Source organism: Cetorhinus maximus, chromosome 16 (assembly GCF_964194155.1).
Source record: "Cetorhinus maximus chromosome 16, sCetMax3.hap1.1, whole genome shotgun sequence".
Lineage (NCBI taxonomy): Eukaryota > Metazoa > Chordata > Chondrichthyes > Lamniformes > Cetorhinidae > Cetorhinus > Cetorhinus maximus.
Genome location: NC_135894.1, coordinates 27,867,991 through 27,885,519, shown reverse-complemented (window position 1 = coordinate 27,885,519; position 17,529 = coordinate 27,867,991). Strand labels below are relative to the sequence as shown.

Below are 17,529 nucleotides of genomic sequence, written 5' to 3'. Positions count from 1 at the left end.
ACAAGAAGAAGTTTTCCATGAATGAGGGAGGAGCAGCAGAGGGACAAAAGGGAAGTTCAGTGATAGGGTGAAGGACAGGAGAGATTAAATTTGAAAAGGTTGGGAATCGTTTATTTGCTACACATAAGCTATCACTGAAGAAAAGAGACATGTCAAAGCTTTTCATCTTGGAATTATCAGGACACCTCACAAGAATACCAATACAAGGGGAAATGACAATTTATACTGTGTGTGAAGAGCGTGTTGATTGGTTGGCAAGTGACGTTACCATGGAGAATGCACCATTGATGGTGACCAACAGTTAACTGCCAAGTATTGTTTAAAATTTAAACCAGACAGCTTGACCCCAATTGGTCAAAGTATTGCCTTGAGGAATGAGCTAACAAATGGCTGTCACTTATTTTGTTTAGCTGAAACAGGCGCAATGTGTGTACATGTTCTTTCTGTCTGTAAAGAACAGGGCCCTGTGTATTAATATACATGCATATACATATAAATGAATGGTGAGGAAGGTTAATGCAGATGTGCACAATGCAGTGAGATTCACCTATTCTTGGACTTTTCCCTGTCTTGTGTATACAGGGGTCTCAAAGATGAATCTGCCTTACCTGCTGAAGCATCATTGCCTACCTCAGTACCCAGGCTTGTGGGCATTGCTCTCAGGTGCCCCTGTGCAATGTTTCTAAGTCTTCTTGTTGCCCAGTTACCGAGGCCAAATCCAGGAGACGTCTGGTCTTGTAACAGTCATGTTCAGCACTCTGCTGCTCCAGCACCGACACTCGAAATCAATAAATAGACAGATAATACAGCAACACTTCTGCAAATACCTGAGGAGTTCAAGCATAAAAACAAGAGGGGTCATTTTATGAGGTGAGGATCCCTGGAGGCAACTTTCCTTTACTAGAACCAGGGTCCCAGCATTGGTCCAAGCGAGTTATCAAATGCTCTCAGATCCACTGAGGCTTCCAGTGAGGCCCCAGGACCACAAGTGCAACTTCACAGAATGACCACATGTTCCAAGGGGTCCTCCTGTGGATATTTCCTCAGCTATGGGATTGTCACTCCTGTCAGAGGCCCCAGTGACTTATATTTAGGGTTGTGTGTCTGTACCACATCATATCTAACTACTTCACTCATGCTGCTTTGAAACCTGAACCAGATTTCTGTGTCTTTTCACAGGTGTTTGCTCAGTCCCTCCAAAGACAGACCAAGACGAGGCCTGATATGAATCAATCTATTTCACATTCACTGAACCACACGGAGTAACAACTATGCTCAGATTAATTTCGTGCAACTTTGTAGAATAATATAAAAATAATGAATGCATTATATTTTCCCACATCTTAGAGTGACTTGAGTAAAACAAGTGTGCACAACCCTTCTAACCTTCTGATAGTCTTTACTGGGCCAGATTCTTCTGCCTGTGTCCTGGTCTCACTCCCTCCTGAAAGGAGTGGATACTTGCAACACACTGGGTGATCATTGAGATGACGTTTCAGGTACGGGCGGGGTACATGCCAACGTGAGAGGAACCAAAGTCAGAGCTACTTGGATGCAATAGAAATTGCAGAAACAAGTGAATTGAGAGGGACAGTGAAGAGGAAGATATGGTTGGCCAAGAGAGATTATGAGAATAGAATGGCAGTTAACATAAAAGATAGCCTAAAAATCTTCTACTGGCAGATAAATAGTAAGTGGGTAGTAAGAAATGGGATGGGGCCTATTAAGGACAAAGAAGGTGATAAGAGCTTAAAGATGCAAGGCACAGTTAGAATGCTGAACGAGTACTTTGTATCGGTGTTTAATAAAGAGGAGGAATCTGACAAAATATCGGTGGGAGAGGTATGAATGATATGAAATTTGAAAGGCAGGATGTATGGCAAAGGCTGGGCTGTGCTTAGAGTAGATAAGTCGCCTGGTCTGGGTGGCCCGTATCCCAGGTTGCTGAAGGGAGTGGGAGCGGAGATAATGGAATGGCTCATCTTAAACTTCCAACCTTCAATAGATATGGGGGAGGTGCCAGAGGATTGGAGAGTGGCAAATGTGAGACCTTTATTCAAGAAAGGGTATAAGGACAATCCTAGTAACTACAGGCTGGACAGTTTAACATCAATGACGGGTCAGGTTTTAGAAACAATAATCAGGGGGGGAAAAAAAAAATCAACAGACACTTGGAGAAGTTTGAGTTAATTAAGGAGAGACTAAGGATTTGTAAAAGGAAGATCATGTTCAATAATCTAATTGAATTTTTAGATGAAGTAACAGGGAAGGTTGATGAAGGGAATGTGGTGGATGTTGTCTATATGGATTTTAAGAAAGCATTTCACATAAAAAGCTGATTAACCAAACTGTAGGTCATGGAATAGAAGGGTCAGTGTCAACTTGGATAAGATATTGGCTTAAAGACAGAAAGCAGCGAGTGATGGTAAATTGTTATTTTTCAGACTTGAGGATGGTAGACAGTGCTGTTCCCCAAAGGGTCAGTGATAGGATTATTTTTTGTTATATCGATAGAAATGACTTGGATTTGGATCACAGGATAAAATTTCAATATTTGCTGATGAAATCTAACTTGGGGTGGCAAACAGTGATGATACAAATCACCTGGAACCGACACAGGCGAGCAGAATGGGCAGACAAGTGGCACATGGAGTTTAACACAGAGAAATGTGAGGTGATGCACTTTGGCAGAAGGGATAGGGAGAGGCAATATAGACTTAATGACAAAGTTCTAAAGTGTGTAGAGGAACAGAGGCACCTAGGGGTCAAGTGCATAAATCTTTGAAGGTAGCAGGGCATGCTGAGAGAGTGGTTAGCAAAGCTTATGGGATCTTGGGCTTCATAACTTGAGACATGGATAGAGGGTCTTGCTGTGTACAAATTGGTTTCTGCATTGAAACAGTGACTACACATCAAAAAAAGTGTACTTTGTTGATTGTGCAGTGCTTTGAGATCTCCTGAAGTTGTGACAGGCACGATATAAATTCAAGTTTTATCCTCCACAGTGTACCAAGCTTGGGAGGGAACATTCCAAAGCTCTCCACGGCTGGGATTTTTATTGCCTTATGTCTGGACCTGTTGTGCATTGAGAGAGATTGAGTGCCATGACTGGTCAACAACTCTGCCACCTGCTGTATCGTGCGACTCGCAGGACAGTAGAAGGTAAATGAGGTGGCATTTGACCTTCCTTTGTCTTGCAATTCCCATGCTCTGGAAGTGCTTTTTCAGGAGATCCCTAAAGAAAAAGGGTGGTTTTTATTGGAACGGATTCCCTCAATCTTATCAACAGCTGATGTCCGGCTAAATAATCACATTGGTCTACTGACCCTGGGAGCAGCAAAGGGGGAAAATGTGAGGGCATCAACAAAGCTCCCAAAGTGAATCCATGGTGTTCCACTTTATAATGCTTCTTCACAGCACTGCACTGAGAGTTTGATGTGGCATTACAGAGAGAGAGAGACCATCAAAGGACTGGTCACCTCAGGCAAGCCAGAGCCCGAAAGTGGAACTCTGCATCTCAAAAACTTTGGGCAAAGCAGTGCTGTGGGCCTTGGGAAGTGATCCACATAGCAAACACCAACTCGTGTCCTTACAAGGTTCAACATAGCACCTCCACCAACCTCAGAACATCCAAAAGTCTTTTTATAACCAATGAGGTACTTCTGAATCACTGTCATTGCTGTAATATAGCAAACAGGGCAGACCAATTGTGCACAGCAAGCATCCACGGACAACAGTGAGATAAACTGTTTTTGTGATGTTGAATAAGGTATAAATATTGGCAAGGGCACCACTCCCCTGCTCTTCTTCCAAGAGAGTCATAGGATCTTTAGCATTCCAACTGAGGGAAAAATGTGGCCTTGGTTTAATATTTCATCCAAAAGTAGGGCTGGCTGGGCATATTGCTGGAGGTTTCATCATGTTTCCAACCATCCCTCCCCTACGCTCTCACTACTGGTTGCTCAGTGCATCAACCTCACAATGTTCTGCCCTCACACACGAAAAGACTCCTTGTTCTCTGATTTGATGATTTTTGACTGTCAGTCAAACAGTGCTTTTTCTTTACAAGTATGCGAACACATGCCAGCAAGTTAGATATTGTCCTTTTGAAATGCTGTTTCAGGAGCAGGGCAGTTTTAATAGTTAGCAGCAGCCCTTTAAGTGCTGCTGGCACTGCATAGGGGAGGCGCTCTCAGACATCACAAGCCATGCATCCCGTAAAAGTATTTGGATGAGTTGACCTTGATAGTGCAAAGTTATTGTACCAGACATGTATAGCACACACACAACAGCGGTAAATATGCCTCCACTTTGGGACTGTGTTCTTGGTCTTGTGGAGTTGTGTAGTCTTGTCCTCACCCTTTGGACACTAATGTGCTCACGTATCTTACTTTCTGCCATCATTCACTTTGTTTTGTAAGCACACTTTCATGAGGGAATCATGTATCACAGAATCATAGAATGGTTACAGCACATGAGGATGCCATTCAGCCCACTGCGCCTGTACTAGCTTGCTGCGAGAGCAACTCACCTAGTCCCACTCTGTCCCCCTTTCCCTGCAACCCTCCAAATCTTCTCTCTCCAGATAATTATCCAATTTCCTTTTGAAAGTCCAGTTTGAACATGTCTCCACCACACTCTTGGGCAATGCTTTCCAGATCCTAACCACGCTCTGTGAGAAAAAGTTTCTCCTCATGTCGCTTCAGGTTCTCGATTCTTCTACCAATGTGAACAGTTTCTCCCTATCCACTCTGTCCAGGCCCCCCATGATTTTGAATACCTATATCAAATCTCCTCTCAACCTTCTTTTCTCCAAGGAAAACAGTCTCAGCTTCTCCAACCTATCATCATAACTGAAGTTCCTCATCCCTGGAACCATTCTCATGAATATTTTCTGCACTCTCTCCAATGCCTTAACATCCTTCCTAAAGTGCAATGCCCAGAACTGGATGTGGTACTCCAGTTGAGATTTAATGCAGGATTAACATAAGCTCCTTTGATTTTGTACTCTATGGCCCTATTTATAAACCCCAGGGTCCAGTTTGCCTTATTAACCGTACTCTCAAACTGTCCTGCCACTTTCAGTGATTTGAGATCATATACCCCAGGCCCCTCTGCTCCTGCACCCCCTTTAAAATTGTACCCTTTATTTTATATTGCCTCTCCTCATTCTTCCTGCCAGAATGAATCATTTTACACATCTCTGCATTAAATATATAAGACCATAAGATGTAGAAGCAGAAATAGGCCATTTGGCCCATCAAGTCTGCTCCGCCATTTAATGAGATCATGGCTGATCTGATAATTCTCGACTCCACTTTCCTGCCTTTTCCCCATAACCTTTGATTCCCTTACTGATTAAAAACCTGTCTATGTCAGCCTTGAATATACTTAATGACCCAGCCTACAGCCCTCTGCAGTAAAGAATTCCACAGATTAACTACCCTCTGAGAGAAGAAATTCCTCCTCATCTCTGTTTTAAATGGATGTCCCCTTACTCTGAGATTATGCCCTCTGGTCCTAGACTCTCCCACAAGGAGAAACAACCTCTCAGCATCTCCCCTGTCAAGCCCCCTAAGAATCTTATATGTTTCAATAAGGTCGTCTCTCATTCTTCTAAACTCCAATGAGTACAGGCCCAACTTACTCAACCTCCCCTCATAAGAAAATCCCTCCATACCCGGGATCAACCTAATGAACCTTCTCTGGACTGCCTCCAATGCCAGTATATCTTTCCTTAGATAAGGGGACCAAAACCGTTTACAGTATTCTAGGTGTGCCTAACTAGTGCCTTGTATAGCTTTAGCAAAACTTCCCTATTTTTATACTCCATTTTGAAATAAAGGCTAACATTCCATTTGCCTTCCCTATTACCTGCTGAACTTGTATGTTAGCTTTTTGTGATTCATGCACAAGGACCGCCAAATCCCTCTGTGCTGCAGCTTTCTGCAGTCTTTCTCCAATTAAATAACATTCAGCTCTTCTATTCTTCCTGCCAAAGTGCATAACCTCACATTTTCCCACATCATATTCTGCCATGTTTTTTCCCGCTCACTTAACCCATCTATATCCCTCTGTGGATTCCTTGTGTCTTCTCACCACTTGCCTTCCCACCTACTTTTGTGTCATCAGCAAACTTGGCGATAGTACATTCATTTCCGTCATCCAAGTCATTAATGTATATTGTAAATAATTGTGGCCCCAACACTGATTCCTGTGGCATTCCACTAGTTACAGGTTGCCATCCTGAAAATATCCCCCTTATCCCAACTCTCTGTCTTCTATTAGTTAGCAAGTCCTCTATCCATGCTAATATATTACCCCCAACACCATGGGCTCTTATCTTACTAAGTAGCCTTATGTGTGGTACCTTATCGAACACCTTTGGAAATCCAAATATATTACATCTACTGGTTCCCCTTTATCTATCCTGCTTGTTACCTCTTCAAAGAATTCTAATAAATTTGTCAGGCATGATTTCCCCTTCATGAAGCCATGCTCACTCTGCTTGATTAGGGTATGCATTTCTGCTATTACATCCTTTATAATAGACCCCAACATTTTCTCCAATGGCGGATGTTTAGCTTACTGGCCTATAGTTACCTGTTTTTTGTCTCCTTCCCTTTTTGAATAAGGGTGTTACATTGGCAGTTTGCCAATCCTCTGGGATTTTTCTAGAATCTAAGGATTCTTGGAGGATTACTGCCAGTGCATCCACTATCTCTGTAGCTATTCCCTTTAATACCCTAGGATGCAACCCATCAGGTCCAGGGGACTTACCGGCCTTTAGCCCCATTAGTTTCCCTAGTACTTTTTCTCTAGTGATAGTTATTGTATTTATTCCCTCCCCCCCTTTTGCTGCATGATTAGTGAAGTCTATTACTTGCTTCCTCACGGTTCACAAAACTTCAAAATCTTGTGTCATCTGCAAATTCTGAAATGGTGCGCCACACACTGAAGTCTAGGTCATTAACAAATATCAGGAAAAGCAGGGGTCCTAGTAGCAAATCCTGGGGAACCCCACTGTGTACTTGCCTCCAGTCTGAGCAAAGGCCATTCACCACTGCTCTCTGTTTCCTGTGATTCAGCCATGTTCGTACCCATGTTGTCCCTGTTATTCCATAAGCTACAGCTTTGCTGACAAGCCTGTTATGTGACTCCCTTTATCATAAGCACAGAAAGACATCATTCGGTCCATCTTTGAGTGACATCTCCCATTAGGCCCACTTCCCTCCTCTTTCCCTCTAACCCTCCACTTTTCTCCTTTTAAATATTTTTCCAATTCCCTTTTGAAAGTTACGACTGATTCTGCTTCCACCATATCCTTTTAAGGAGGTGCATTCCGGATCACAGCAACTTGCTACATAAAAACTATTTCGCATTGCTCCCTCAACATTTTTTGCCCATTATCTTAAAGCAGACAACCCTCCTGTCAATGGAAAAGATTGCTCCCTACTTTCTCTATCAAAGCGTCTACGATTTTGAACGCCTCTATCAAGAGTCCTCTAACCTTCTCTGCTCTAAGGAGAACGATCCTAGCTTCTCAGTCTCTCCACGTTAAGCAAAGTCACTCATCTCAGACACCATTCTAGTAAATCTCTTCTGCATCCTCTCTGAAGCGTTGACACCCTTCCTAAAGTGCACTGCCCAGAATTGAACACAATGCTCTAGATGAGGTCTAGCCAGCGTTTTATAAAGGGTTTGCATACCTTCCTGTTTATAAAGTTAAGGATCCTGTGTGTCTTTTTTGGCAGTTTTATAAGCCCGTCCTGCTACCTTCAAAGATGTAAGTGCCCTGGGTGTCTTTGTTCCTGCACCATCTTTAAAATTGTACCAGTGAATCAGCTCAAAAAGCTATATTTGAGATAAACAGCTCTGGGTGATGTCAGCTTATATAAGTGCGATTGTAACAGCTGGCTGGATACCTTTGTTCCCCAGACACGGGAAAAACCCACACCCTTCAGCCCTGCTCTACCCACAAACTGGGAGCAACGGCTGGATGGAGCTCCAAACACTTGGAATATTTTCCCTGTTTCCTTGAATAAACACACTGTGACCTACTGCTGACCCCATGGAGTACACAGCTAACAAACATCACTCCCTGCCAAATGTCTCTCGACCACCAAGGCTATTTCTCAGTTTCTTGTTCTGGAGGTCACTCCCCAAGTGTGGCTCATCTCCAAGCAGGCAGAGTGTTGTCCGAGCGCAAAATCTGGCTGCTCCTTCATGTGGGTCACAGTGTTGGCAACCCAGAAGCTGCCAACTTAGGTCAGGAATAGGAAAAAAAAGGTGCTGAAAACACAAAGCTTCGAGACTTCTGTTTGAATCTGACCTCCATTCACAATTCATATCCCCAGTACCTTCAAACTGTTAACCACATGAAACACCAGCCAGATTTTAATGCCCTGACCTGGCAGAAATCTGCTCAGAACCTGTCGGACTGGAGTCTACATTCTTTTATGTAAAAGCCCTGCGGTTAAGATTGGCAGGGCCTACGCACCCTTCCTAAAGTGCGGTGCCCAGAACTGGATGTGACACTGTTAGGGTTGAATCAGTGCTTTATACAGGATTAACTTGCTTTTTATAGTAATTATGGTTTTATTTAGCGTGTTATGTACCTTTAAGAATAATACTTAAGGAAGGTCACATGATTTGTAGTAACCAATAGGAAAGTAGCACAGGCTACCTCAGCAGTCAGTGTAGAGATAGGAGTTGAAAGCACATGTGTAGTAGCTGCTGAGTATATTGTAAATAAACTTAAAGTTTCCACCCAAGAAGTGTCTGCAGATCAAGTCTATCGACAATAGTAGCAACTCGGCCACCCTTACAACAAACTGGCGATGAGGATAAAACAGGATTGAACAGAAGAAATCAAGTTAGAAAGAAATCGGTGGTGTACCTCGTCCAGTGATTGTAAGTAGCAAACTCCATTAGAATTGAAGAAGTTACACTTTCTCAAAATGCCACAATTTGGGAGAATTGATCCTTTTGAACCAGCCACAAACGATTGGTCTCATTACATAGAATGCCTCACGTGCTTTTCTCAAGCAAACAAGATTATGGGGGAAGAGAAGAGGCAAGTGATCCTCTTGAGTACTTGTGGAAGCAAAACCTACAGCCTGATTCGAAGTTTGACGGCATCCAGTGCCCCAGATTCGAAAAATTTCGACGAATTGGTGGACCTCGTGAAGGTCATTTTCAACCAAAGCCCTATGTCACGATGTAAAGGTTCAGGTTTAATTAGTGAAATAGAGCCCTGGGTGAGACAATTGTATGTTACATGGCAAATTTGAAGCAGCTAACGGAACATTGTGAGTTCAGTATGACTCTAAACGACATGCTCAGAGATCGTATAGTGTGCAGCGTGAATGAGGATACTAATCAGAAAAGATTATTGTCCAAAGTGAATCTGGATTTTAAAAAGGCAGTAGAGAAAGCGCTGGCCATGGAGAGCGCAGTAAGAGATTCAAAAGCCATACAGAGTGCGCAAAACCACACCGTCCTCCACATGGGGTGGGAAGCCACAGCTGAAAAGAGTGCGAAAATGCGAGACTCTGCTGAGAAGCGGGAAACAGCTCCCGTTAGCCGAAGAATAAAGAGAAATAACTTAGCAGCGAAATCGAAGAATAATTTCAATAGAGGTGGAAACAAGCAGTCTTTTAGCGATTGGCAGTTTAAAAAACATCAAATGCTACTATTGTCACAGAAATGGACATATGATGAGGTAATGTAAGGGAAGATTCAAGCAGGTTTGTAAACAAAAGAAGAAGCCCAATTAAATCTACAATGTAGAAGAGCCAGAAACAACCAATTCAGACATTTACTCATTGTTTAATCTGAAAGTTGGAAAGACAGAACCAATATTTGCAACAGTGAAAGTAAATGGCAAACCTGTTAGAATGGAAGTGGACACGGGAGCTTCCACTACAGTAATTGAGGAACATACCTTCAGATATCTAAATAATGATGAACATCAATTAAGTTTAGAAGAAACAGCTGCCAAACTCAAAACATACATGGGTGAAGACGTTCAAGTAAAAGGCATAAACAGAGTAACTGTTCGTTATGGAGGCCAATCGGCAAAGCTACCAGTGTTGGTATTGGGAGGCAGAGAACCAAGACTCCTAGGGTGAAATTGGCTAAGGGAAATCAATCTTGATTGGCCACAGTGATTCCAAAAGGAAGCTGGAAGCATTCCTGTTTTGAAAAATGAATGTGTAAGGATTCAACAACCTGAAGAAATGCAGGCTGTCTGAAGCCAAAACTTGGAAGAACAGCAGAAGAAACTCAAAGAGACCATGCTAGATGACAGAGTTCGAGACGAGGTGAGCAGCCTTTGCAGGGAAAAAGAAAACCTGTTGAAAGATCTTCACACACTGCAAATTCCCTCAGGTTGAAGTTTGTACCTCTGGAAAAGTATGAAGAGAAACAGAAAGAATTCAGCACTTCTCTGAACAAACTGAAGAATGAGTTGGCAGAGAAGACACAACAATGTTCAAGTTTCCAGGAGGCAGCAAACAAATACATGAAAGAGACAGAAGAGCTGAAGAATCAGCTAAATGAAGCCAAAGAGGCTTTGGAAGCAAAAGTCGCAGAATTTTCCAAGAAGCAGACAGACAATGAAATTTTGGGAGATTCAGCCAAGTTGAACTCAGACAAGTTGAGCTGGCATCTGAGAGAAGTCTGGCCAATAGTGAAGTCAAAAAGAAGGTCGAGATTAAAGTCTGTGCTAGAAAGAAGAAGGCACATAGAAAGAAGATACAGAAATATTAATAGGGCTTTAATCCTGGCAGCATACGAATACACTTTCATACATAGGCCTGACAATCAAATCGCTAATGTCGATGCCCTTACTCGTTTGCCTTTACAAGAGCATGATGAGCATGTCCCAATTCCACAGTAACTTGTTTTACTGTTAAATCTCTTAGATTCCTCGCCACTGTGCACTTGACAGGAGAGACTGAACAAGTCGGGACCCAGACCTATCTCAAGTACGAGAACAAGTACTACATGGTGGTCTCAGGGGCCCGTATCTGATTAAATGAAACTGTACTTCAACAAAGACATGAAATAACCAGCCAGGATGGTATCTTATTGTGGGGAGCACGAGTGATAGTTCCTCCAAAGGGAAGGGAGCCACTTTTAACTGAGCTACACAGCGCACATCCAGGAATTTCCTGAATGAAGACCATAGCACGCAGCTAGCTATGGTGGCCTGGGATGGATGGTGAAATAGAGAGTTTAGTAGAGCACTGTGTGCAATGTCAGCAACTGCAAAATTTGCCAGTGACAGCTCCATTACACCCATGGGAGTGGCCAGGTAGACCCTGGTTACACATTGACTATGTTGGACCTTTCCTGGGAACAATGTTTCCGCTCATTGTCGATGCCCATTCGAAATGGTTGGATGTATGTGAGATGAAGTCACTAACATCGGCTGCTACAACTGAGAAACTATGTCAGAGTTTTGCCATTCACAGGCTACCAGAAGTAGTCATTTCCAATAATGGCACAGTATTTACGAGTGCTGAGTTTCTATGGTTTATCAGCCATTGGTATTACTCATGTAAAAACTACACCGTACCACCCTTCCTCAAACGGACTGGCCAAGAGGGAAGTTCAAACGTTCGAGGCAGGCATGAAAAAGCTAACTGGTGATTCCTTGGCAGCCAAGCTAGCACGTTTCCTTTTTCAGGACTACAGGATTACAGGACAACCCCTTATACAACAGCAGGCGTCACGCCTGTGGAGTTATTGTTGAAACACAGTCTCAGGATGAGATTGAGTTTAATAATGCCAAATTTAGAGGGGGAGGTGGAAAGGAGTCAGAGAAGTCAAAAACCAGACACGACTGGCATCGTCGCAAGAGGAAATTTACCTTGGGAGAACCGGCCGATGTGAAAAACTTCGGGGAAGAACCAAAGTGGTTACCCGGTGAAATAAGTGCGGTGACTGGACCTCTGTCATACCACGTGGATCATCCAGAAACATGTGGACCATTTAAGGCAGAGAGAGACAATCACCAAGATTTGGTTCCACCAGTGATCATGACCGGGTCTGCGTTTCCTGTTGAGGACACTCAACCCAGGACTGACATGTCTGATGTTCCTGTAAGAGTTGAGGTTACAGAACTGCAAGTGCCCAACGAAGCACCTGATGTTCAGGTAACTCTGGAAAAGGAGGTTCCTGACAAAGAATCTGAAGTTGTGGAGCTGCGACGTTCCACACGTACCAGGAAACCACCTGAAAGGTTGAACTTGTAAATCCCTTACCCAGTGTAAATATTATGTTGTCTTGAAAAATATGTACTTGTAAATATAATATGTATAATCAAGATAAAGGGGGAGGAATGTATTAATTATGGTTTTATTTAGTGTGTAATATGCCTTTAAGAATAATACTTAAGAAAGATCACATGATCTGTAGTAACCAATAGGACAGTAGCACAGGCTACCTCTAGCAGTTTGTGTAGAGATAGAGTTGGAGTTGAAAGCACACATCCAATTGCTGCTGAGTACATTGTAAATAAACTTAATCTTTCCACCCAAGAAGTGTCTTCAGATCAACCCTATCATTAATAGTAGCAACTCGGCAACCCTTACAATACTTTTGTACTCTGTGCCCCTGTTTATCAAGCTGGCATTTCTCCGTGCTACTACACTCCCCCGCATCCTCCCAATCTCCCTCTTGGTAATAAAAGCAAAATACTGCGGATGCTGGAGATCTGAAATAAAATCAGAAAGCGCTGGAAAAACTCAGCCGGTCTGGCAGCATCAGAGGAGAGAGAAGCAGAGTTAACGTTCTAAGTCCATATGACTCTTCTTCGAAACCGTTCCAAAGAAGAGTCATATTGGACTCAAACCGTCAACTCTGTCTCCCTCTGCCTTGGTAATCCCATGTTAAAAGCCACTGGGCCTAATATGACTGGAGTCAGCCATGGCTCAGTAAGCAGCACCCTTTCTTCTGAGTCCAAAGGTTGTGGGTTCAAGTCTCACTCCAGAGATTTAAGCTCACACACCCAGTGCAGTACTGAGGGAGTACTGCAGTGTCAGAGGTGCTGTCATTTGGATGAGACATTAAACCCTATCTACTCTGTAAGGTGGATGGAAAAGAATCCAAGGGACCACTATGAAGAGCAGTTCTCCCTGGTGTCCTGACCAATATTTATCCCTCAACCAACACCCAAAAACAATTTATTTGGTCATTAACACTTTGTTGTCTGTTGGATCTTGCTTTGCATGAATGGGATGCCAGAATTCCCACACTTCAAAGTATGTCATTCACTGTAAAGGGCTTTGGAGCATCCCAAGGTGCTGAGCCTTGCTGTATAAACACAAGCTCTCATTTCTAAAGGCAAAGAGTTATAACCAAGTCCATATTGTGTGTTCTATTTTGCATGAATCCCTATTCGTTTTAGTGCCAGATACGGAATGCTCACAGTTTTGTTGCTCAATGATTTAAATGTTTCCATCTATGAACACCCAGCAGTCTTCCAGCCACAACTATGTCAGACTTGCCAGCTAGTTATGGTTGCAATTAAAGTTTTATTTTTTTTACGCATTCCATTACCCCAAACAGAGCAATGGCAGGCACTGTCCCTTTAAACAATTATGTTCTCCTGGCTGTAACTTTCCAGACAGCTGGAAGCAGGAATTTCCCACACTTCAGTGTCTGGACAATGAGATGTATTTTTGCAGGGAGAGTTGGTGGCATTATAAAAGGAGTTTCTTACAATAGTTACATGCGGAAGGAGCCCTGCAATCAATACTGACTATAAACCCATGTCTCTGCTTTCTAGGTCCTGTTAATAGCTGTGGAAATTAATTAGTTGATGGTGTTAGGAAGTTGTCTTAAAGAGAGATGATTTACGATGTTAAATTATCCTCCTAGCACAGATGGAAAGCTTTGAAATTCCTCACCAACAAAATCTGTCCAACAGATTATCCCCATACTGTTTTTACTGGACATCAATTTTAAAAGTTTTCAACAACTGGATTTATGGAATCATACATCACTTTGAAAGAGCTATCCAATTCATCTCACTGCTCTTTCCTTGCTCTTAGCCCTGCAACTTTTTCCCATTCAAGTATTTATTCAATTCCCCTCTTGAATCTGCTTTCACTATCAACGTCCTGGGGGTTACCATTGACCAGAAATTGAACTGAACTAGCCATATACATACTGTGGCTACTAGAGCAGGTCAGAGGCTAGGAATCCTGCGATGAGTAACTCACCTCCTGACTCCCCAAAGCCTGTCCACCATCTACAAGGCACAAGTCAGGAGTGTGATGGAATACTCCCCACTTGCCTGGATGAGTGCAGCTCCCACAATACTCAAGAAGCCTGACACCATCCAGGACAAAGCAGCCCACCTGATTGGCACCACATCCACAAACATTCACTCCCTCCACCACCGACGCACAGTGGCAGCATCTACAAGATGCACTGCAAGAATTCACCAACGCCTTGGAAAGCACCTTCCAAACCCATGACCACTACCATCTAGAAGGACAAGGGCAGCAGACACATGGGAACACCCCCACCTGGAAGTTCCCCTCCAAGCCACTCACCATCCTGACTTGGAAATATATCGCCGTTCGTTCACTGTCACTGCGTTAAAATCTGGAACTCCCTTCCTAACAGCACTGTGGGTGTACCTACACCACATGGACTGCAGCGGTTCAAGAAGGCAGTTCACCACCACCTTGTTCTGTTGAAGGGTCATTCGGACTCGAAACGTTAACTGTGTTCCTCTCCGCAGATGCTGCCAGACCTGCTGAGTTTTTCCAGGTATTTTTGTTTTTGTCACCACCACCTTCTCAAGGGCAATTAGGGATGGACAATAAATGTTGGCCCAGCCAGCGAAGCCCACATCCCATGTAAGAATTAAATGCCCACATCCTGTGAATGAATCTTTAAAAATGTGAGCAAGAAACCTGATTGCTCTCTGTGAAAACTCTCACTCACTGATGAGTGTCAATCCTGCCTCTTGTAGTCTTCTCAGTGCTGCTCTCACTCTCACGTCCTGCTCAACTTGGGTGGACCCTTGTATCAACACGTCATCCATGTGGAAAACAACTCTGGGCAAACACTCTGAAAGCTTTGACTTTGATCTTTGATCATCAGCACCAGAGACCTTTCAAAACAGAATCTTCCAAATGGGGTTTCTGACCTCAGCACCTCAGGATGCAGCTGCTCCAGGTGAATGGAGAGAGAGATGAGTGACAATGCAGACAGAGGGGTGTTGAGAAGGGTGATGGTAATTTGTGTAGGGGCAGGGAGGGACTTTAGGAGACTGCTGGCTAGGTCTCCCTATGCCAAGTGTCAATGGACAGATGCGGAGCTGGGCTCTTAGTGCCACACAGCAGCGATCAGACTGGCTGATGACACAACAGGTTTCCATCCACTTTACCGCCCCAACATGGCGGTGATCCAGGCATTGTCAAAGACTGCGCGCTAAATGCTGCGCTGCTATTTTCATTCAACATCTGACCTATTCCTTCCTGGTATCAGTTGGTAGTGAGAGGTGAGGGGCAGTGGGCAGGGCGCGCAGAGGGAGAATATAAAATTGATCCCAATGATTCCGGAGATGTCGTGAGTTAATTTAACACCAGAGCTGTTTTAAGGCATCCAACCAGAAGCCACAATGGGAGTCAAGATGTTGAGGTTTGCGAATGATTGCCAATAATTGCAACACAGATGTTGCTGCAAAATTGCTGTGTTCTTGGTGTCTTTTGGTTCCCAGATGTTGGTAATGATCACACTTTAATCTTGGAAAGATCAGAACTCTTTATCTTGCCTCGCTGCCTTGTACATAAGGAGGACTGGTTTGAACTGGTTCTGTTACATGTCACATCAGTCTCCAGTGCAGCCATGAAATATAGCCCTCGGAACACTTACACATAACAACTAGTTCCTAGCTAATTAGTTCCTAGCTCTTTACAGATAATACAACAATATAAAACAAAAATGGAGTCCAGGAAGACACAATAGGATTCACATTTCACCCAGGCTGGTCAATAATTTCTGAGCGATCATTTCACAGAGATCTAACCAGAGGAAGGGCTAAGGTCACAACAGTTGAACTGCTCCATTAAGTGCCAAGTCTTGTGGAATTGTCTAAGATTTACTTTTCTTTCCCACTCACCCGAATGGATTAATTTGCCTTCTCCAATTCAAAGGTCACGAGGTTACCATCATGACGCCAAGTTACAAGGGGAGATCCCTCGCTCTTTTCCTACAACTTAAACGGACACCCAGAGTTAATGCTGCTGCTTCTCCTGTGCTCTCACAGAGGCAATACCACCTTTCTGACGTCTCAGTCCCCCAGATGAGGCTGTGTCAGAATCATATACAGCACTCCTTTAACACAGCCGTTTGTTGGGTGAGTGGTTCCACCGATCTGTGCACCAATCTGTGTGGCAATTAGGAGTGTAAAGCAAACTGATACCATTCAAAGGAATCTAGATATATATAGATGTGCCCCAGATATCAGGTGGAATTGAGTGTAGATGAAAACAAGGTGAGATTCATTGTGTAAAATAATGCACAGTATAATAGCTTGACGGCACCAGCATTCTGAAGGGACCATTCCCTCTGTGAAACCCTGGTCAACTCCTCAATCACCCACAACACCCCTTCCTCTTCCCACGGTACCTTCCCATGCAATCACGGGAGATATAACACCTGCCCTCTTCCCTCCTCTATCCTCACCGTCCAAGGACACAATCACTCTTCCCAGGTGAAGCAGCGATTTACTTGTACATCTTTCGCTTGAGCTGTATTCACTGCTCAAAATGGGGTCTCCTCTACATGAGGGAGACCAAATACAGAACGGGTGATCCCTTTGCGGGACACCTCCATTCAGTCCTCATGACCCTGAGCTTCCAGTCACCTATCGTATTAATTCACTATTTCACTCCCTCTCTGTCCTCACGTTCCAGAGCTCGAGGAACAGGATCTCATCCTTCAATTGGACACTTTACAGCCATCACTGGGTTCAACAAATTCAGATCTTACCCTCAGCCTCCATTCTTTTAGATGGCAGGTGTTGGCGATGATTTTGCACCATTTACGCCTGGTCTGGACACAACATGTTTTTCGACACAATCACAGACTTGTCCTTTTGTTCTTTCATCCCCTTTCCTCCCTCTGTACTTATTTAGAACCTGTTACATCTCCAGATGTTCCCAGTGTAATGAAAGGTCATTGAGCTGAAACGTTAACTCCGTTTCCAATGCTGCCTTACCTGCTGAGTATTTTCTGTTTTTATTATTGTGGTCATTAACTTCGAGGGAGGAAGTTTAAGTTTGTATCCTCGTTATGGAGATTATGGTGTGATCTAATGGAAGTGTTTAAAATGACTAAAGCACTTGATAGTTTCTCTCAATCTACCCTATTTCTTCTGTCGGTGGGGGGAGGGGGGGGAGGGGGATGGTCTAGAACAGGGGGGCATAACCTTAAAATTAGAGCTAGGCTTTGGAGGCTGATCTACTTCACACAAAGGGGAGTGGAAATTTGGAACTCTCT

At 43.6% G+C, this 17,529-nt stretch overlaps 1 protein-coding gene across 1 annotated transcript in view; it reads right to left on the bottom strand.

Moving 5' to 3' along the window:
• Positions 1-17,529, bottom strand: part of phldb2b (pleckstrin homology-like domain, family B, member 2b) — a 224,653-nt gene that overhangs the window by 193,684 nt on the left and 13,440 nt on the right. The window contains exon 2 of the mRNA XM_078559568.1: positions 631-827. The gene's annotated coding sequence lies outside the window, so the exon portion shown is untranslated. The remainder of the gene's footprint in view (positions 1-630; positions 828-17,529) is intronic.